Source organism: Orycteropus afer, unplaced genomic scaffold, assembly GCF_000298275.1.
Source record: "Orycteropus afer afer isolate SDZICR_OR568_19922 unplaced genomic scaffold, OryAfe1.0 scaffold00133, whole genome shotgun sequence".
Classification (NCBI taxonomy): Eukaryota; Metazoa; Chordata; class Mammalia; order Tubulidentata; family Orycteropodidae; genus Orycteropus; species Orycteropus afer.
Window position 1 is genome coordinate 6,296,661 of NW_006921720.1, and position 23,172 is coordinate 6,319,832.

At 38.1% G+C, this 23,172-nt stretch overlaps 1 protein-coding gene across 1 annotated transcript in view; it reads left to right on the top strand.

Moving 5' to 3' along the window:
* Nucleotides 1–23,172, top strand: part of KCNQ5 (potassium voltage-gated channel subfamily Q member 5) — a 728,190-nt gene that overhangs the window by 313,432 nt on the left and 391,586 nt on the right. The gene's annotated exons all lie outside the window — the stretch shown is intronic.

Genomic DNA, 23,172 nt, shown 5'->3' on the forward strand with positions numbered 1-23,172 from the left:
TATATATATATGTATCCTTGGTTGTGATCTGTTTGATAGTTGGTTTGTTAACCGGGAATATTTGATATTTAAAGTTCACAGTCTCTCTTGCCTGTCTGTTTCAATTCTCTGCCATCTGAAACTGCTTTAAAAGAAACACAGAAAGTTGTAGTGGAAGAGAAACTATAACCCCACTCAACTCCACTTTTTTTTTTTTCCACCACTCATCTGTCCGTTTTTCGTACTGTGGTGGCTTGCATGTTGCTGTGAAGCTGGAGGCTATGCCACTGGTATTTCAAATACCAGCAGGGTCACCCATGGTGGACAGGTTTCAGTGGATCTTCCACACTAAGACAGACTCAGAAGAAGGAAGAGGCCATCCATTTCTCAACGAACTGGCCACTGAAAACCTTATGAATAATAGTGAAACACTGTCTGATATATTACTGGGAAACTTTATGAATAGCCCTGAAACATTGTCTGATATAGTGCTGGAAGGTGAGCCTCTCAGGTTGGAAGGCACTCAAAATATGACTAGGGAAGAGCCACCTCCTCAGGGTAGAGCCAAACTTATTGATATGGATGGACTAAAGCTTTGGGGACCTCCATTTGCTGATGTAGCAATGACTGAGAGGAGAAGAAACAGCTGCAAACATCCATTAATAATAGGAACATGGAATGTACAAAGTATGAAATCTAGGGAGATTGGAAGTTGTCAAAAATGAATTGGAACTCATAAAGATCAATATCCAAGGCATTAGTGAGCTGAAATGGACTGCTTTTGACCATTTTGAATCAGGCAACCATATAATCTACTATGCCAGGAAGGACAAATTGAAGAGGAGTGGCATGGCATTCATCATCACAAAGACTGTTTCAAGAGCTGTCCTGAAGTACAGTGCTGTCAGTGATAGGATAATATTCATATACCTACAAGGAAGACCAATTAATACTACTATTATTCAAATGTATGCACCAACCATCAAAGCCAAAGACGAGGAAATTAAAGATTTTTACCAACTTCTGCAGTCTGAAATTGACTAAACATGCAATCAAGATGTATTGGTTATAACTGGTGATTAGAATGTAAAAGTTGGAAACAAAGAAGAATCCCCAGTAACTGGAAAATATGACCTTGATGATAGAAATAAAGCTGGAGATCGCATAATAGAATTTGGCAAGATCAATGATTTATTCATTACAAATACCTTTTTGCAGCAACATAAATGGTGGTTATACACATGGATTTCACCAGATGGAGTACACCAGAATCAGATCGACTATCTGTGGAAAGAGGCGATGAAGAAACTCAGTATTTTCAGACAAAATAAGTACAGGAGCTGACTGTGGAATGGACCATCAACTGCTTATATGCAAGTTCAAGCTGAAGCTGAAGACAATTAAAAGAAGTCCATGGGAGCCAAAAGATGACCTTGATTGTATCCTTCCTGAATTTAGAGACCATCTAAAGAATAGATATCATGCATTGAACACCAAAGACCAAAAAGTAGAGGAATTATGGAATGACATAAAGAACATCATCAATGGAGAAAGCAAAAGGTCATTAAAAAGACAGGAAAGGAAGAAAAGACCAAAATGGATGTCAGAAGAGACTCTGAAACTTACCCTTAAACAGAGAGTAGCTAAAGCAAATGGAAGAATTGACAAGATGAAAGAGCTAAACAAAAGATTTCAATGAGCACCTCAAGAAGACAAAGTCACTTACTATAATGAAATGTGCAAAGACTTGGAGTTAGAAAACCAAAAGGGATGAACATACATGACATTTCTCAAGCTGAAAGAACTGAAGAAAAAATTTAAGCCTCATGTAGCAATGTTGAAAGATTCTATGGGCAAAATATTGAATGATGCAGAAGCATCAAAAGAAGATGGAAGGAATACAAAGAGTCACTGTACCAAAAAGAACTGGTTGATGTTCATCCATTTCAGGAGGTGGCATATGATCAAGAGCCCGTGATACTGAAGGAAGAAGTTGAAGCTGCACCGAAGGACTTGGTGAAGAACAAGTCTCCAGGAATTGACAGAATACCCATTGAGATGTTTCAACCAATGGATGCTGCACTAGAGACACTCACTCATCTATACCAAGGAGTTTGGAAGATAGCTACCTGGCCAACTGACTGGAAGAGATCCATATTTGTACCCATTCCAAGGAACAGTGACCCCACAGAATGTGGAAATTATTGAGCAAATCATTAATATCACATGCAAGTAAAATCTTGTGGAAGATAATTCAAAAACAGTTGCAGCAGTATATTGACAGAGAACTCCCAGAAATGCAAGCTGGATTCAGAAGAGGATGTGGAATGAGGGATATCATTGCTCATGTCAGATGGATTTTAGCTGAAAGCAAAGAATACTAGAAAGATGTGTTCTCATGTTTTATTGACTATGCAAAGGCATTTGATTGTGTGGATCATAACAAATTATGGATAACATTGAGAAGAATGGGAATTCCAGAACAGTTAATTGTGCTCACGAGGAACCTGTACATAGATCAGGAGGCTGTTGTTCAAACAGAACAAGGGTTATATCCTTTCACCATACTTACTCAATCTGTATACTGAACAAATAATCCAAGAAGCTGGACTATATGAAAAAGAGCATGGCTTCAGGTTTGGGGGAAGACTCATTAACAACCCGAGATACGCAGATGACACAACTTTGCTTGCTGAAAATTAGGATGACTTGAAGCACTTACTGATGAAGATTAAAGACTACAGTCTGCAGTATGGATTACATCTCAACATAAAGAAAATGAAAATCCTCACAACTGGGCCAATAAGCAGCATCATGATAAATGGAGAAAAGGTTGAAGTTGTCAAAGATTTCATATTACTTGGTTCAACAGTCAACATCAATGGAAGCAGCAGTCAGGACATCAGATGACGTATTGCACTGGGCAAATCTGCTGCAAAAGACCTCTTTCAAATGGTAAAGAGCAAAGATGTCTCTATGAAGACTAAAGTGCACCTAACACAAGCCATGGTATTTTCAATCACCTCATATGAGAAGAATCATTTGATTTCTTAACTGCTGCTTCCATAGGTGTTAATTGTGGATCCAAGTGAAATTAAATCCTTGACAAAGAATTAGTCATCATAAGATAAAATGAGCTTCCTTTAAAATTAGTGGATTATTCAACCTTGAAGAGTCAAGAAACTGGATGATAATTTAAAAGAAATATCATCTAAGCCTGAGAGATAGAAGTATTAGCCAAGAACAATATAGAAAGGATGGGACCTGAACCTAGATTCATACACTAGTCTCAGGAGTTAAAGAGAAGACCTAGCTGGAAGGGAAGTAAATGGGTTCAGGTAGGTACCACATTGCATTTGGTGAATAATATGGCAGGCAACTGGTGGCTGCAGTCACAGCTAGCATCAAGAACCAGACAAAGGTAACAGACAGGTAGAACAGGTGATGGGAAATACAGGAACCAGCAAGATCTAGTGATGGTGCCAAATGGAGTGCATTCTACATCAGAAAGAGTAGCAAATCTCCCAATAAAAGGTGGTATTATGGGAAGCCTGAGCGGAGCAGGACAGCCCCCACTTTCTAAGGAAGATAATTAAAATAGAGATTCAAGCACAAGAAATAATGTTGAGAGCTAGTTTCAAATGAAGAGTTAGTCTCAGAAAAAAAGAAGAATGCCGAGCTAGAGTTAGGGCTCATTTATTGAGCAGAATTTGTGATGAGACCAATTACTCTGAGGGTTGAACCAAATTACTTTTTGATCCTTGCTGTCTGGGGAGCCGAGCTTAGGGCAGGCTGACTTTGCAGGTAAGGGTCAAGGGGCTCTTATCTGAAAAGAGAGATGCCTTGTGAACCACCAGGCAGCATATGGAAAAGTATTCAATATGCTAATTCTATAGTAATATATGGATGTTTTTGCACTTAGGTTTTACATTTGCACATATACTTTAGATAAATACATGAGTGCTTTTTCTTCCATAGGCTTCTTTGCTATTCTTTTACAAGCATAGCACTTGTAAAGACGGAACATTTTGACACAGCCTTTTTGACAATTCAGTCACTTCAAGATATAAAATTTAAAAGAGAAAGACAGGGTGTGGTGTTTTCCATTAAGGATCACAAGAGATGTTCCTCGGCCTTATAGCATCCTTCATGATGTCAGAGGAGGGAGGTACAATCCCAGGTTATGGCTGGACATGGGTTGCCCACAAACCAGGAATCTAATGAGGGTCAAGAGTAGAATGGAGATGACTTTTGTGAAAATAACATGGTATTTTAAGAAGTTGAGAATTTAATAGTTTGCTCTTTAGGGCATAACAAAGTGTTCCCTTGACAAAATTGCTGCATGAACAAGTCCACAGCATAAAAATGGGCATATCAGAATTTCACCCTCTAATGCTTCATACTGCAAAAATACAACCATTTCTGAATGTGTCACATTTTGATTATATAATTTTATTTGACTTCTTTTTCTAAAAAAAATTCTAAGATTTAAAATTGTGGTATAATTATTGCATTTAGATACCTGGATTTTTATTATGATTATGATGACATCAGAATAACCCTGCTGCTCCAGGAATATTATATGTCTATTAACATTTCCATACTGATGTGATATTAACATTTCCATACTGATGTGATCTATAAACTTGGCTATATACATATATATATATATACACACACACACACACACACACACACATATATATATACACATATACATACATATGTATAATAAATCTTTAATCCTTATTAAACTGGACCCATGCATTTAAAGCCATCACTCATTTTTAATGTTCATCATAATTCTATTGTGCCAAACAAGTTATCTTACTTTTTGAATGCTCTTTAACCTAATATTTAACCAGATAGAAATTTTATACTCAGAAAAAAAACTATGCAATGTAAAAATCATCCAGTAGTTCTAGTCTCTTGTGTATATCATCATAATAACTCTAATGTATATTATATGTATATATGTGTATCTGTTGTTGTTAAGTACCATCGAGTTAATTCCAACTCATAGCAGCCTTACATACAACAGAATGAAACACTGCCTGGTCCTGTGCCATCATCACAGTTGTTGCTGTATTTGAGCCTATTTTTTCAGCCGCTGTGTCAGTCCATCTTGTTGAGCATCTTACTCTTATTTTCTGACTTTCTACTTTACCAAGCATGATGTCCTTCTCTAGACATAAATCCCTCCTAATAACATGTCCAAAGTATGTCAGCCAAAGTCTTCCCATCCGTGCTTCTAAGGAGCATTCTGGCTGTACTTCTTCCAATATAGATGTGTTCATTCTCTGGCAGTCTATAGTATATTCACTATTCTTCACCAACTCCATAATTCTTCTGTGGTCTTCCTTATTCATAATCTAGCTTTCTCATGTATATGAGGCCATTGAAAATACCATGGCTTGAGTAAGGCACACCTTAGTCCTCAAAGTGACATTTTTGCTTTTTAAAACTTTAAAGAGGTTTTTGGCGTAGATTTTTGCAATGCAATACGTCCTTGCTTTCTTGAGTGCTGTTTCTGTGGGTGTTGATTGTGAATCCAAGTAAAATGAAATTCTTAACAACTTCCATCTTTTCTCCATCATCATAATTTTGCTTATTGGTCCAGCTGCACTTTTTCTTTTTCTTTTTTTCTTTTTGTTGAGGTATAATCCATTCTGAAGGCTATAGTTTTTGGTCTTTATGAGTAAGTGCTTCAAGTCCTCTTCATTTTCAGCAAACAAGGTTGTGTCATCTTCATATTGCAGGTTGTTAATGAGTCTTCCTCCAATCCCATTTCCAAGTGTTATCCATAATTTGTTATGATCCATGCCTCCTGCAATGTGCAAAATAGAAAGACAAGTTTCCTGAACAAGTGTAGCAAGGTTTATAGTCAAGTAGTATTCCCATTAAGTAAGATTTACCCAATTCCACCAACAATAGCGCCATTAATGAAAATACTTCTGGAATCTGGCTTTGGAAATGCCTCCAAATCCTGTAACACATTCCTTTTGATTATCTTCACCATTAAAAAATCTTTGTCCTTTAGTGATGGATTTCATTTTTTAGAAACATGCCAAAGGTGTTTAGAACTAGTTTTGTGCATAAGATGGGTGATGAAGGCAATTAATGTAGCATTTTCTCTTTTACAGACATCCATTGTGAGTAGCCACATAGCCATAGTGAAGTCATTGATGGCCTCACAGTCTCTTGGCTTTGTTTTTAAACATAATCTCTCAGAATCATAATAATTCCTCTGTTGAAATTAATGAATATTTTACCCAATAAGATAAACTCCCTATGAATAATGTCATTGATAACACAGGAATAAGTCAATATTCATTTTACTTAGATTTTGGCAAGAAAACTTTTCTCCATATTGGAGTTTCCACTGCAGACTTTTATGGTTTATTTCCAAGTTTTATTGGAAATAACATATTTCATTGTCAGTTACTGTTTTCCTCAAATACACATTATTTTGTCCACTTTTCTTGAAAGAATAAAACAAATGTCAAGTTGTCACTATGTTTGTTCATCAGTCATAATGTGTGAGACATCTTGGCAGAACCTTCCTTCATTCTTAAATTGTTTATTTTCTTTAATTTTATTTTTAATGAATATATTTTTATATCACTTTAATTATTCAGCTGTCCTCCTAACATTTAATCATTTAAATAGCTCAGGTCTATCCAGGTCACTATTTCTATTGGTCCCTTCCACCACTTGTCTGTCAGTTTGTCATACTGTCGTGGCTTGTGTGTTACTGTAAGGCTAGAGGTATTTCAAATACCAGCAGGGTCACCCATGGTGGACAGGTTTCAATGGAGCTTCCAGACTAAGACAGACTTGGAAGAAGGAAGGGGCTATCCACTTCTCAAAATATTGGCCAGTGAAAACCTTATAAATAGTTAATATGACTTGAAGCACTTACTGATGAAGATTAACAACTGCAGCCTACAGTATGGATTACACCTCAACATAAAACGAAAATCCTCAAAACTGGACTAATAAGCAGAATCATGATAACTGGAGAAAAGATTGCAGTTGTCAAATATTTTATATTATTTGGTTCCATGATCAACACCAATGGAAGAATCAGTCAAGAAATCAGACATCGTACTGCACTGGGCAAATCCACTGCAAAAGACCACTTTAAAGTGCTGAAAAGCAAAGGTGTCTCTTTGAAGACTAAGATGTGCCTAACCCAAGCCGTGGTGTTTTCGGTCACCTCATATGCATGGGAAAGCTCAACAATGAATAAGGAAGACCAAATTAGAGTTGATGCTTTTGAGTTGTGGTGTTGGCAAAGAATATTGAAAGTACCATGGACTGCCAGAAGAACGAACAAATCTGTCATGGAAGAAGTGCAGGCAGAATGCTCCTTGGAAACGAGAATGGCCAGACTGTCTCACCTACTTTGGTTATTTTGTCAGTAGAGACCATTCTCTGAAGAAGGATATCATGCTTGGTAAAGTAGCAGGTCAGCGATAAAGGGGAAGGCTGTCAACGAGATGCACTGACACAGTGGCTGCAACTACGGGCTCAAGCACAGCAGTGATTGTGAGGCTGGCACAGGACCAGGCAGTGTTCCGTTCTGTTGAACATAGGGTCGCTGTGAGTCAGAGCCGACTCCTCGGCACCTAACAACATTGGTCCCTTGGATGCTTTGTGTATTTTTTAAATCATTACCCTAAAGATAGGAGCTCTGGTGGCGTAATGCCTTAGTCATTTGACTGCTAACCAGAAAGCTGGCTGTGCAAGCCTACCAGCCACTCCTTGGAAGGAAGATTGGGCAATCTACTTCTATAGTGATAGCGCCTTGGAAACCCAAGGAGAGGGGTTGCTATGAGTCAGATCCAACTCGGTGGGAGTGAGTTTTTTTTTTTTTTTTTACCCTAAAGATATTTTTATTGAGAAACATTGAAAGTACAACAGATAACGTAAAACTCACTAATGTGTCTGCCACCAAAAATAAATGAATATTAATTTTGTTATAACTATTTTAGTTTTTTTTGACAAATTAAGTATTTCAGATAAAATTTGATGTCTGCTGTATTTCTTCCTCAGTCTACAGTGTTATGTTTATATTACTACTTATGGGTAGTGGTCATTTAGTGGTAGAATTGTCACCTTGCATGTGGGAGATTTCTACCCAATGCTCCTCAGTACAACCACTGTCCTTCTGTCAGTGGGGGCTTGTGTGCTGCTATGATGCGAAACAGATAGTGCAGTGCCCAGATTAAGACAGACTAGGAAGAAAGTCCTGGTGATCTGTTTCTCAAAATCAGCCAATGAAAATTCTTTGGATCGCAATGATCTTATTTGTTTTTCTTGCAGACTACCATTCTTTCACCAGTCTTAATATACATTACCTTGTCAAATTATATGATTAAATTATAAGAATGTGTAACCTTTCTGTAATAATGTGCTTAGATCCTATAGCTATATGGGCTGCAACTGATTGTTCTCGTTCTTTATATTAATCATCATTATATAGTCATTTTTTAGGTAAACAGTGTATCTTCTAGATCTTCTCATTATGTTGTTGTCAGCTGCCTGTAATGTCACTATATTCAAAAATTCTTAACTGAAAGGCCATTTAAAGCAGAGCACAGACAGTCACCTCTAATGATGTGATTAACAGGCATTTATTACTTATTACTTATAATAACTAGGAAAGGGAAGAGTGGAACAGCACACATCAGCAGCAGCCTCAGTTCCCCAAAGGCAGGCTCCTGTCCACAGGGTTAGATTGTATCCAGGCATATCCCAGTTCACATCTTGGGAGGAGAATGCCTACATTCATCTCCCTAGTATCAAATACTAATCAGACAGTCATGTCTACATGCCAAATAGCATGCATAAAGAATAGGGAAGGAAGGGGCTATAAAAGGGAATAATAAAAGGTAAAAGGTGGTAATGAAAATGAAGGTCACCTGTAGGCAATGGATGTCATTTATTGTCCCTCTTTAGGCTATTGTAGATTTACTGGTGTCAGAGAACAATCCATCATCATTTTCTAATCATCTTCCCCTAAAGCATATACCTTACTTTATTGTAGCTATTGTATCCATTAGCAGCTAGGGAGACAGTGAGGGGGCAATTATAACATAGCAACTTGTGCCTCCAACCCTGCCGTTGAGTCAGCTCCCAACTCATAGTGACCCCATGCAGAACAGAACAGAACACTCCCCAGTCCTGAGCCATCCCTGTGGTTGGTTGCAGATCGAATGAACAGTTTTGATCCGTAAGGTTTGCATTAGCTGATTTTTGGAAGTAGATCACCAGGACTTTCTTCCTTGTTCTTCTTAGTTGGAAGCTCCCCTGAAACCTGTTTAGCATCATAACAGCATACAATCCACCACTGACAGGTGGGTGGTGGTTTCATGTAAGGTGCATTGGCCAGGACTCAAACCCTAGTCTTCTGTATGAAAGATGAGAATTCTATGACTGAATGACCAATGCATCCTTCTTCCTGTCATGTTGTTGTTGTTGTTGTTATGTGCCATCTAGTCAAACCCAACTCATAGCGACCCCTCCTTGGGTTTCCGAGGCAGTATCACTACGGAAGTAGGATTGCCCAACCTTCCTTCCGAGGAGTGGCTGGTGGGTTTGAACCGCCAGCTGTCTGGTTAGCAGGCAAGTCTTAGCCACTATGCTACCAGAGCTTCCTGTCATATATGTGTATATATGTATTTTTGTTTTCATTTTAACTAGGAGTCCCTTGTATGACTGTAACATAATTTATTTATCCATGAGAATTGTGGTTTTCTTATTTTTTTCTTACCATTAGAGAAATGACATAAATGAATATTCTTATAAATATCTTTTATCACATGCTAGAATTTCTCTAGAGTTTGTATTTAGACATGCAATTTCTACAGTATAGGTCTATTCACTTTCAACTTTAGTAAATATTGATGAATTACTTTTCAGTCTGGGTTAAGGATTTGCCAACCAGGAACATAGGCAATTCCAGTTTCCCCTCATTCTCACCAATACTTGCTTGATACTATCAGATATTTTTACAGGAACATAGGCAATTCCGGTTTCCCCTCATTCTCACCAATACTTGCTTGATACTATCAGATATTTTATTATTTATTTTGCCTATCTCATAACATGAAATGATTCCTCTTCATTTTTTTACTTTTCATGGCTTTGATTACAAGTGAGGTTGAGCATCTTTTCATTTGTTTATTGATTATTCTGGGTTCCTGTTTAGTGAATTTTCTGTTCACGTCCATGACCATTTCTCTTTTGTGTCTTTTTTAAATGATGTGATATATTCTATATGCTTATCATTTGTTACGTATGTTAGTATATATCTTCTCTCAGACAGTTTACTTTTAATATTGTTCATGGTATCTTTTATTGTAGATAAGTTTTATATTTTAATATAGTCAATTTATCACATTTTTATGATCCTGTGTTTGGTGTCTTATATAAAAATTATTTTCCTGCCTGATGTAGTAAGAATGTTCTCCTACATTTTGAAGAGTTTTCAAGTTGGGAGAGGAGGGGAGGGAGGGATTAATTCCAGGCTAGTTGGGGCCTACATGCTGATGTGGGTAAGGGGAGGGATATATGGAAAGAGTCTTTGGCCACCATGATAACATTAGGAAAAGGGAGGACTCTGAATTGTGCACATAAGAGATAGACAACAGATGCTAATACCACCCAGTGTGCCCACAATACTGCATTACCAAACACCAGGGTACAGATAAACACATAAACACCTGATAGGCTCAGATGGGAGTCAGTGAACAGGAGTATACTCTAGACCAAGGATATATTCAGCACAGGCTAATCTTGCACAGATACCAGTGATACAAAATACCTGCAGTCCTTACAGAAACAATAGAAGACAGACAGAGAGTAATCCCTCATAGACAACCAGACTATGTGGGAAAGACATCCAACAGATCTACTGTCTCAGGACTATAGTACTGGGGGACACCAGAGTCAAATAGCACAACCAAATACATAAAAGTCTTGTTCCTCATCCTACATTGGTGAGTAGCAACTGGGGTCTCAAAAGCTTTCCAGCAGCCATATAAGATGCACCTAATGGTCTCCTTGCGTTGGAAGTGGTGGGGGGTGGGGTGGGGGACGGGCATGTGGAAGCAATCAGCCATAGGACATGATGGACCTTGAGACCAGAAGAACTAGATGGTGCCTGGCTACCAATGCCAACCACTCAGAAAATGGTCAAATCTGGAGATCCTGGATAGAGTGGGAGGAAAAACATGGAATAAAATTCAAATGTTCAATAATGACCAGAATTACTGGTCCGATGGAGTCTGGTGAGACCCCCAATATTATGGCCCTGGGATACATTCTGGGCCTGGAATAAAACTCACTCCCAGGGTCTGGCTCTCAGCCCAGTAGTTAACAAGATGTACATGCAGACCACTCAACCCAGGGTGACGCACCCGCATACTCTATGGAAATGCATCCCTTGGAGCAATGGACCATGGGTCATCAGAGAAGCAAGATTCACAGGGAGGAAATGCAGGGCAGACAGGAGTATATAAGTATGAGGGGTGCAGGGTTGGGGTGGTTACTGGACAGGGAGGGGAGGAGACTGGGTTGGGGTTGGGCAAGGTAAATGGGGAGTGAAACTAAATGTACATGTAACATTGAATGTAAAACAAACTCATAAAATTAAAAAAAAAAAAAGAATTTTCAAGTTTTTTTCACAATTAGATCTTTAAATCATTTGGAGTTTGTTTTTATATATGGTATGGAAACAGGTTTAATTTCCTTTTGTTTTTACTTCAAAAGGCAATTAATACAAACTATAGGGCATATTTCCTCTGCTGATTTCAAAGCCACCTCATTTTATACCAAATGGATATGCTTGAGTAGGTGTTTGGGCTCTCAGATCTTTTGTGTAGCTCTATTGTTTGTTTAATCCTGACCCTATACTCTTAATTACTATTTATTTATAACATCTGGTACAATGACTCTCCATTCCTTGTTTTTTTTTTTGTTGTTTTTTTTTTTGTTTTGTTTTTGTTTCTGATGATCTTGTGCAGTCTTATATCTGTATTCTTCTATTTGGTAATTACATTTTTGGAAAACTCTCTTAAATGCTTTGCTTAGAAATTGGCAGAAATAATAGATTAATTTGGAAGAACTGATACCCGAATGATATTGTGTCTTCCTATCTATGAGTTAGTCCTGTCTTACCATTCATTCTGGTCTTCTGTGAGTAACAATACAGGTCATAGTAGCATGCATGTCTGTTATATTTATACCTGGGTACCTTAAGAGTTTTTGCTGCCATTGTCAATAGTTTCTTTTTCTACTGGGCCACTGTTGCTGTATAGAAACATTTCTGTTGAGTTGGTTTCAACTAATAGCAACCCTTTATACGACAGAACAACACACTACCTAGTCCTGTACCATCCTCACAATCATTGCTGCATTTGAACCCATTTTTTCAGCCATTGTGTTAGCCCACCTTGTTGAGGGTCTTCCTCTTTTTCACTGACCTTCTCCTTTACCAAGCATAACATCCTTCTCCAAGGACAAGTCCCACCTGATAACATGTCCAAAGTACGAGAGACGAGGTCTCACCATGCTTGCTTGCTTCTAACGAACATTCTGGTTGTATTGTTTCCAAGAAATATGTATTCATTCTTCTAGCAGTCCATGGTATATTCACTATTCTTTGCCTATACCATAATTCAAATACATCAGTTCTTCCTCTGTCTTCCTTATTCACATGCATATGAGGCTATTGAAATACCATGGCTTGGATCAGGTGCACCTTAGTCCTCCAAGTGACATCTTTGCTTTTTAACACTTTAAAGAGGTCTTGGACAGCTGATTTGCCCAATGCAATATGTTGTTTGATTTCTTGACTCCTACTTCCATGGGAATTGTGTGTGATTTCTAGTAAAATGAAATCCTTAACAACTTCAATCTTTGCTCCATTTATTATAATGTTGCTTATTGGTCACTTGTGAGGATTTGTGTTTTCTTTATGTTGAGGTATAATCCGTACTGAAGGTTGTTGTCTTTAATCTTCATCAGTAAGTGCTTAAAGTCTTCTTCACTTTCATCAAGTAAGGTGCTACCATCTGCATATCGCAGGTTGTTAATGAGTCTTCCTCCAGTCCTGATACCATGTTCTTCTTCATATAGTCCAGCTTCTCAGATTATTTTTTAAGCATACAGATTGAATAAGTAAGGTGAAAGGATATAACCCTGATGCATACCTTTCCTGATATGATTGCCATTTCAGAACCAAAATATTGCAATTTAAATTTTAAAAGGCCAGTGCTATTACATACATATTTAAGCTCTAAATTTTAATCCTATTGTACAAAAAGAGCTTCATGTTATCAGTGGACCTGGAGATGATTGGCTCTAAGATATAATTGTTAATTATGCAGAGCAGGGTAGAGTTATCAAATGGGTAATGATCTCTTTAGAAGTCTTGAACTTGCCTGATCAAATCTTGGGTGGATTTCTTCTAAATAAATAAGATGTCATAAAAACAAAGAAAAATGCTCTCACATGCAGCAAGATGAAATGAGAGAACCCATCATTTGGTGATGTCTTCAGGGAAAGCATAAGACACCAACATTATATAAAGGTTTTAAGAGAATCAGATTTAAGTGCTCAGAAAATTTTGATGTTTACTTGGCTTATCTCTAACTTCCAAGTATTCATGTTTCTAAAAATCAATACTTTTTAAATTCACTTTTGAGGGCTTTGGAGTAATTATGCAGTTGTATATGTAAATTGGGAGCTCTGATGACATAGTGTCTAAGGCATTTGACTGCTAACCAGAAGGCTGGCAGTTCAAACCCACCTGCCACTCCTCAGAAGGAAGATTGGGCAATCTACTTCCATGGAGATACTGCCCTGGAAACCCAAGAATGGGTCGCTATGAGTTGGATCCAACTCAACAGCAGTGAGTGAGTATGTGAGTGATATGTATATTGCTACTATTCTTCTCTCCTATTGCCACCATCAGCACATAATCTAAAAGTAATTTAACTCATTTCTCTGAATTCTGTATGGCTTTTGTTGATGGTGAGATGTTTCTCAGAGGAATTGAGGGAAGTTTGACAACAGTGTATTCATCATTATAAGAGCTTTATGGTCTTTAATGTTGAAAGCAACTCTTTTTTTTTTTTTTTTTCCATGTGGGAAAAACAGATCTATATCCCATTTTATTTTCAACTTGATTTAGATAGAGAGTTTTAATGTGACTAACAAGTTATGACTCATGCTGTTGTTGGTCTGTAATTAATCACAGGCCTAAGCTCCATCAAAAACCCACTCTTCTGTAAGATTTCCAGCAGTTGTGAGACTTAGACTCACCCATCTTCCTTCTCTACCCTGAAAATGTTTCAGGTAATCATCGTCTAATTACAGCTGCTGAAAGTAAGAGAAGCTCCTATGTACTGTACATCTTGAAATGTTAAGCAAGATGATTTTTACTCTTACACTGTTTTCATCTATTTACTTATAGCATCATTTCTTTTCAGAATAGTTAATACCTCCTGTTCCCAATTGAACAATGTTTTTTCTGGGTGTACTGTCTTTGTAAAACAAAGTGAGAAAGTATAACGTGAAAAATCCTGATAAGACTGCTTTTCCTGCTGAGCTTGGGCTCTTTTAAAAATCCCTGAAGCATCCATTGTTGGATTTTATAGACTTCTCTAGAAAAATTAGAGCCAAAACTTTTTAAAGAGATTAAGAAATGGAAGAAAAAAAGGAGGAAGAATCCAGTGTGAAACAAGTAGTACACTCGGGATGGAGCTGACTCAAAAAGAAAAAAGAAGTCATCAGAATAAGGCATTTGCAAGCTACAGAGAGAGATAATGTCAGAAAGAGAGCATTGTATATGCATAGAGGCATAGAGGCCAGGGTTGCAGGAGGACAGAACAGAAAAGTTCCCATTGCTACCTGCAGGAAATTCTCATGCTGCAACTCACAGCAGGCAATGAGTGAAAATAAGAGACCAGGCAGCCGCCTGGGTTGCCATAAAAGATAAGGAAGTGGAGAGAACAAAGAGAGCAAGAGGCTGGATCCAAAAATAAGGCAGATTAAGGGTGAAGAGGGAGACTTAAAATGTCAAACAAGCACAAGTGAAGCTGAATAAAGTACAAATTGCTGCTGAACGATGTCATTAGTAAAATTAAGTGCAACTATATATTGCATAACAACTATTATTATGGTTGCTTGAGGCAGATTAAGAATCTGTACTGTGGAGAGGGAGGTATATACATTATGTCTTCTTCATTTTCTCAAAATTTATATGGTAAGATAAATCTCTGCCTCATCAAGTAGATGTTTGAAGATAAGGCTCTGTTAAAAAATCTGACATATTGTAAAAACAAGGTTTGAAATCGTTTAGCAAAAGGTTTCACATGTAATTGGAATGGCAGTTTTGACTGAGGATCCTCACTCCTCAATCCAGGCTATAATCTAGAACCTACCACTGGGCCTATCCACAGAGATGATTCCCTCATCTTCCTTAGAAATGTTCAAGTGAATCTCTGAAACTGTGCAAAAATTGAGTCTATAATAACAAGCAACCATCTTAATAATTCAATAGAAAGATCATTTCATTTTTTTAAATTAGATCTTGGCTGGTTTATCATAATTACACACTCCTCTCATGCTCTAATCTGTCCAATAAGGGTCATTCTGAGTTGAAATTGACTTGACGACAATGGGTTTGGTTTGGTTTTCTCATGCTACTTACCAGCCATTCTCTCAGCCCCAGATTCTTCATCTTTAAAATGAAATAACAATAATGGCTAATGCAGCAGGTAATTAGGGAGATTAATATGAGACTATGAATGTAAAGCATTTATCAGAATAACTAAGCCATTTGTTGAACTAATAGAGTGATTTTGAGGGAGCGCAGGACTGATCAAGGAAAAAATAGGACTACAGCGACAGCAGTGTTGCACAACAAGCTATGTATTGGGGCTCACAACATTCACAGCTGTATGCCGGGGCAAGCCACACAGCAGAAGATCTTCCAGAGACAGATTACTGTAGCAGCAGCACAGGGAGCCACCAGAAAAGGAAGAGATAAGGATACTTCTGGCCAAGGGGTGAGAGAGAGAAGACTGTTGCATGCCTATACGATGTTCTTCTGCTGCAAGGTGGGGAGTCTTTGGGTCAGAGAGCTTTGAGGAGAGCAGCATCTTGGAGGTCCTTATAACTACAGGGTTTTTATCTTATCAATGGCTAGTTATCCGTGGCTATTTGTGTCCATTTGAGAGAATGTTTATCCAACAAAATGCAGAAATTATCGAACGATAATAATAATCGTTCACATCACACCCAAGTAAAATTTTGCTGAACAGAATTCAAAAATGGTTGCAGCAGCATATTGACAGGCAACTTCCAAAAATGAAAGCCAGATTCAGAAGAAAACGTGGAATGCGAGATATCATTGCTGATGTCAGATGGATCTTGGCTGAAAGCAAAGAATACCAGAAAGATGTTTACCTATGTTTAATTGACTCTGCAAAGTCATTCAACTGTGTGGATTAAATTATGGATAACATTCTGAAGAATGGGAATTCTAGAACACTTAATTGTGCTCATGAGGACCCTGTACATAGATCAAGAGGCAGTCGCTCGAACAGAACAAGGGGATACTGAATGATTTAAAATTAGGAATGATGTGTGTCAGGGTTGTATCCTTTCATCATACTTATTCAATCTGTATGCTTAAAAAATAATCCAAGAAGCTGGATTATATGAAGACGAACACAGCATCAGGATTGGAGGAAGACTGATTCACAACCTGAGATATGCAGACAACACAATCCTGCTTGCTGAAAGTGAAGAAGACTTGAAGCACTTACTGATGAATATCAAAGACTACAGCCTTCAGTAGGGATTATACCTCAACATAAAGAAAACAAAAATCCTCACAGATGGACCAATAAGCAACATCATGATAAATGGAGAAAACATTGAAGTTGTCAAGGAAGCCCTTTTACTAGGAACCACAAACAATGCCCATGGAAGCAGCAGTCTGTAAATCAGATGTATTGCATTGGGCAAATCAACTGCCAAAGACCTCTGTAAAATGTTAAAAAGCAAAGATACCACTTTGAGGACTAAGGTGTGCCTGACCCAAGCCATGGTATTTTCAATAGCCTCATAGGCATGTGAAAACTGGATAACGAATAAGGAAGACCAAAGAAGAATTGATGCATTTGAATTGTGGTGTTGGCAAATAATACTGAAAATACCATGGACTGCCAGAACAAACAAATCTGTCTTGGAAGAAGAATAACCAGAATGCTCCTTACAAGGGAAAAAGGCCAGACTTCATTTCATGTTCTTTGGTCATGTTGTCAGAAGGAACTAGTGCCTGCAGAAGGATATCATGCTTGGTAAAGTAGAGGGTCAGCAGAAAAAGGGAAGACCCTCAAGGAAATGGATTGACACAGTGGCTGCAATGATGGGCTCAAGATGTGAGAATGGTGCAGGACCAGGCAGTGTTTCATTCTGTTGTACACAGGGTCTCTATGAATCAGAGCCAACGCAAGGCCACCTAACAACAACATGGCTAGTAGATGTTGGATACAGTTTCTTGGAGTATGTAAAGGAGGCAGACTCTAAGTGGCTAAAAATCTGCTTATTTGGGCTACTTTAAAAACAGTTTTAAATTTGCATACAGATTTGAGTTTGGCACTGGTAAGTTTGTTGTTGTTGTTGTTTTTTGAGCTAATGAGCCTCAACTTGCTATGAAGTAAACGGCCTGTGGCCAACACTTAGAGGCCATTCTTGGCGTATTTCTATAACAACTAGTAAGCCTAGGTGGCTGCAGTGGAATTGGTGAAAAGTAGTTGAATTTTCAATATATTTTGAAAATAAAGCTGACAGAATTTACTGATGGATTATAGAATGTGAAAGAAATTTAAAACAACAAAAAAAGTCATTTCTAGATTTTTGGCCCAAGAAATTGAAGGTGGGTGGAACAGATTTTGGGGTGGGGAGAGAACAAGGCCAGGAATTTGGTTTTAGACATTTGAGTTTGATATCTCTTCTTAGACATCTGTGATAGTTATGTTTGTGTGTCATCTTGGCTAGGCCTGGTTGAGTGGCTGGGCAACTGGTGGTAGTTATTCCCTAAGATGAGACTGGCAATCAGTTCCATGGTGGGATCTACCACAAGCAGCCTTTGGGATGTGGTCTACTTCCTGTATATAAGAAGTTTTGGGAGCGGCTTCTAGCCTATGGCACGCTTGGACCCTGCATGTAGTCATGTTGCTGCTCAAGCCTGCTATGCTCTGCCAACCTTGGGACTTACAATGGATTTAAGTTAATGGCCTGCCGTGTGGTTTGGTAACATTGGGACTTTGCCTTTTTACTTGTCAACCTTGGGGTTTCTCAGCTTCATCAGCCAGCAGCTGTCTGAGTGAAGAAAAGCCTCTAGCTCCAGTGGGCTGGGAGCAGGAGGCAGAGCTGGACCCCAAGGTTGAGGGTCTTTCACCCAGCCCCTAGAGCCTGGCACTTTGGACTTGGACTTCAAGCCTCCAAATTGTAAGAATAAACTCCTGTTTGTTAAGGCCATCCCATTTGTGGTATATATTCTTGTCAGAGCAGCACTAAGCAACCAGAACAACATCCAGGTGGAGATGTTAAGTAGATATATTAAAAGGAGCTTTCCTATAGGACTCGATTGTAGTTGAAGAAAGAAGTATTTTGATCAAGTAATCGATACCAACTAATTCATATATATGGCCAACAATATTCATAAGATCAGATAAAATATAAATCTCTGTAATTATTTAAAATAGAAAAAATTGGTCATGAGTCCTCCAAATGAGCATACATGAATTCAGAATATTAAATCACAAGGCCATATACCCCCAGATCTCCCAAATGAACTTTATTTTCAAATACTGTGTTTTCTAGAAATTCCAGTATTACGATATGCAAAATACAATATAATACTGCTTTTTGTGTATAAAAGTAGCCTGAAGTCCCTGGGTGGCACAAATGGCTTAGCGCTCGACTTCTAACCAAAAATATTGGTGGCTCAAACTCACCCACAGGCACATCAGAAGACAGGCCTGGAAATCTGCTTCCAGAAGGTCACAGCCTTAAAAACTCTATGGAGCAGTTCTACTCTGTACATATGAAGTCACCATGAGTCAGAATTGACTCCACCACAACTAATAACAACAACAAAAGTAAAAGGAGGGCAACAAATATAAAATCTCCTTCAGTGCTAACATACTGTGATTTTAAAAAATAAAATAAAAGGTAGCATAGTGCCTAAGGCACTTGACTGCTAACCAGAAGGCTGGCAGTTCAAACCCACCAGCCACTCCTCGGAAGGAAGGTCGGGCAATCTACTTCCTTAGTGATACCGCCTCAGCAACCCAAGGAGGGGTTGCTATGAGTCAGGTACAGCTCAATGGCACATAACAACAACAACAACAAACATACATGGTCAGACACTATATTGCCATTTTTGATTTGGAAAAGGTTAACACTGTATAATGTAGTACAAATAATAAATACAACACCTAAAACATTAAATAATTCTATAGCATCATATATTTAACCTGAGTAATACATAGTTGTACTAATCAAATAGAAACAAGTTTTTGCATGGTTATAGGTTAGAAGGCCTTTTTACAGATGATTTGGATGACCTGGAATTCTTCAGAAAAATGATACATCTGAAATGTCATCCTTTTTTTTCAATTTAATGGTTTTTTCCTACAAAGCAGAGGTGATCATCTTTGAGTAACTCTGTCATTTATGGATCCAATACATATTAGTTATTGGTGGTGATTATAGGGTTAGTGATATATCTCACAGATACACACCCACCCCTCACTGATCAACACAGTTATTTGCCAAAGACCAGGTCATTATGCAAAAATGGAGGATGATCACATCAGATCACAAAATGGAGGACTACCAAATTACTTCATTACATAACTGCCAAATTACTTCATTTCATTACTGCCAAATTGTATCATTACATAACTACCAAGCCACCAAAAATCATGGCCTAGCCAACCTGACACATTAACCTTAACCATCACAGCCAGCGTTACTCTTACCTCACACTTCCGTGTACATCATTAATGTACAAAATATTCAAATAGTGGATTTTTTACTATTGTCATAAATGTAAAATGTCAGATAACAAGATGGTTGATAAAGGAGAAGTAGGTATATTCAGGTAAAGATATCTTACATTCTCCTTCCACCCTCCATCGACCCACCTACCATAACACTGCTAATTCTTGAAGATGTCAAGCTAAGTAATGCCACCAAGGAGAGAACTGGACAATGGCAAGAGAAACACACTAACCTTTATTGAGCATCTATAATGTACCAAGCACTAGTAACTCTATTATTTTACTTAAGTTTAGCAGCAAAATCAATTCATCAGTGTTCAGTGGCATGAAGAAGTGGGCATTTCACACTTTAGTGAAACGTTTCAAAGAAATTACCAAATTGTAATGCTAGAATTAAAAATCCCCGAGCTCTTTCAGAGATTTGATAAGGCACTCGTGGCTGTTTGCATCCCTGTGTGCAGAAACCTCCATGATATAGCACAATACTGACAGAACTGAGATTGGACCTGAACGATGCTGGGAATGTGCTGAGACTCCAAGAGGCTTTGCTTAACCTCAGGCAGCAGGTGCAGTACTCTGTGCCAGAAGAGGGCAAGATTAGCTCAGAATTTGGGTTGGTCATTTCTGTGGCAACTCCCTGCCGTAGATAGCTGCTGTAGAGGTTGCAGGGAGAGGAATGTGTGGCTGGTGAGGTTCTTTAGATTGATTAGGATGTATGCTAGTGACTGCCTCTCTTGGAGGCTGTGTGCCTGGTAGTATGCCCTATGCCCACGTGTAGCACCACTGGCACCATTTGAGAGAGAGAACACTAGGACACACCATGATCAAAGCCATCTTGCCTAGGTACTCATTCTTGATACAAATAGCTTTGTATTTCAGAAATTGTAAGATAAAAACTTTCATCTCTTAGTTAAAAGTGAAACAGGAATTCCAGCAAAAAGCTTTGCAAATCATTAAATTCTAGAAGGAATGCTGGATATCAAGATTGATTCCAGACATCTGGACTTTGTAAGAGCATGTACTCTCTTAAGAGAATTCAAGTCTTTGGAGTGGAATGAACTCTATCCCAGGTATTTAAAAAACTTGTAAAGAGATTAATAAACTATTGGCCAACATTGTGGGAGAATTTTGAAAGATGGGAAAGGTGCTGGAAGACTTGAGACAGGCACATGCTACTGCTAATTTATTATTACATGAAAAAATTGAAGAGCCAGGGAACTTCGTATGGATCAAAAACAGTATTTTAGAACAATGTATTAATTTTCTATCTGGATTTACCTTGGTAGTGGTCAAGGTTACTGCTAGGTACTCAAGAGTGCTGAAATCCAAGTTTCAGTAAAGCAGTTGACAAAATCAGACATGAAAGTCCTAGGAAAATGTTTAATTGTTGAATATGACAGTTAAGAGTAGGTATAAATGGTTGGATGGACATTTTCAAAGTGTCAATTCAGATTTTTGTAAAGAATTATCAAAATTTGAATGAAAGTGTTTGGGTAAAGACCCCTTCCTACTCAGATAATCTATGATTCCAAAATTCTTAGCAGATGACTATGCTATCACTGTTAATCTTGGCTAAAATGTCTGGAAGATGTAACAAATTAAACACTGTGACTGTAATTGCTTGTTGTATATAGTTATATAATGAATGCATTTTAAAAAATGGACTTGTATAATTTTCCCATTAATGTCAGACTCCAACACCCACCTAAAAGGTAACCACACCATCTCGTTTAATCCTTACCACAATGAAAAATATAACATGTACCACAATTACAGAGGATTAATTTTAAAACAGAATAGTGTCATGCCTACAATCAGACAAGACCATTCTAGAATTCTATACCCATCAATCCCCCATTCACCTTGAGATCTGATGGTAATCTTGAAGGTAGAATGGTTTGAATCTTCATACATTTGCATATAGGCTCTCAGAATTTCTCAGATCTAGGATTAATAATAATAGTAATAACAATTATTATGCTAACAGCACCATGAATACTGTATTTCATGGTCAATATGAAGGAGATTAAGGGTCATTTTACTATATGTAACTTCTTGTCTTTCTCATTTTATGTAAAGCCTAATCTCCATTAAGATGCTACTCTACTGTTTGTATTAACTATATAGGCACTGTCTCAGAATAATGGATAAAGTTCTCCCCTTCCCCAAACGAAGAAAACTGATGAACATGTAGTGAGTGCTTACTATATGAAGAGCACTGTTTGGGAATCCTTATGTACTGTAACTGAAACACAAACCCTTCCCTTAAGAAGATCCCCAGGATGCGCACTTCAAAACACCCTTTTTTAGGCTCTTGCTGCTGCCAAATTATCTTACGGGGAACCAAGACTATGAATGCTACAGTCACATGACTGGGTAAACAAGCAAACAAAAAAAAAAACCAAACTCACTGCCATTGAGTCAGATCCCACTCATAGCGACCCCCCTTTGGGTTTCCAAGGTGATATCACTACAGAAGTGGATTGCCCAACCTTCCTTCTGAAGAGTGGCTGGTAGGTTTGAATGGCCAGCCTTCTGGTTAGCAGTCAAATGCTTTAGGTACTACGCCATAGATCTATGTAGGTCAAGCTCAGTCAGATAATTTGCAACACCTCAAGTGGTGAGCCCCTGGGCTTTAAATGAACACACTTGGACACACACAAGGCTTCCCCTCATTGGAGGAGGAACTCACATCTGTGATGAAAGTTCACCCAGATGCCTGTAGCAAACAATTATGCCTTTGGCATAACTACACAGGCAGATTTGGAGAATTATAGTAAATATACCAAACTATAATGTACAATGACAGGAGGATTTCCTCCACCAATCATGAGACTGGAAATGTCTGGGAGCTGTTAGTCAATGGGAAGCAAAGCTCCTCCAGCTAAATAGAAATTTGCAGACTGAGAGTCGTGCTACAGCAATTTTTAACTGTGAATTTGTAGTTTGCATGAGAGTTGCCTTTACAAAAGAAAAAAGACAATATATCTCATAACATGACTTTTTTAAATATTGGAAGAGAATATCAATAGCAGAAAATACCTTTTTTGCAAACTTCATTTGCTCTACCCTAAAACAGCAGGTGGGTTTTCTCCATAAG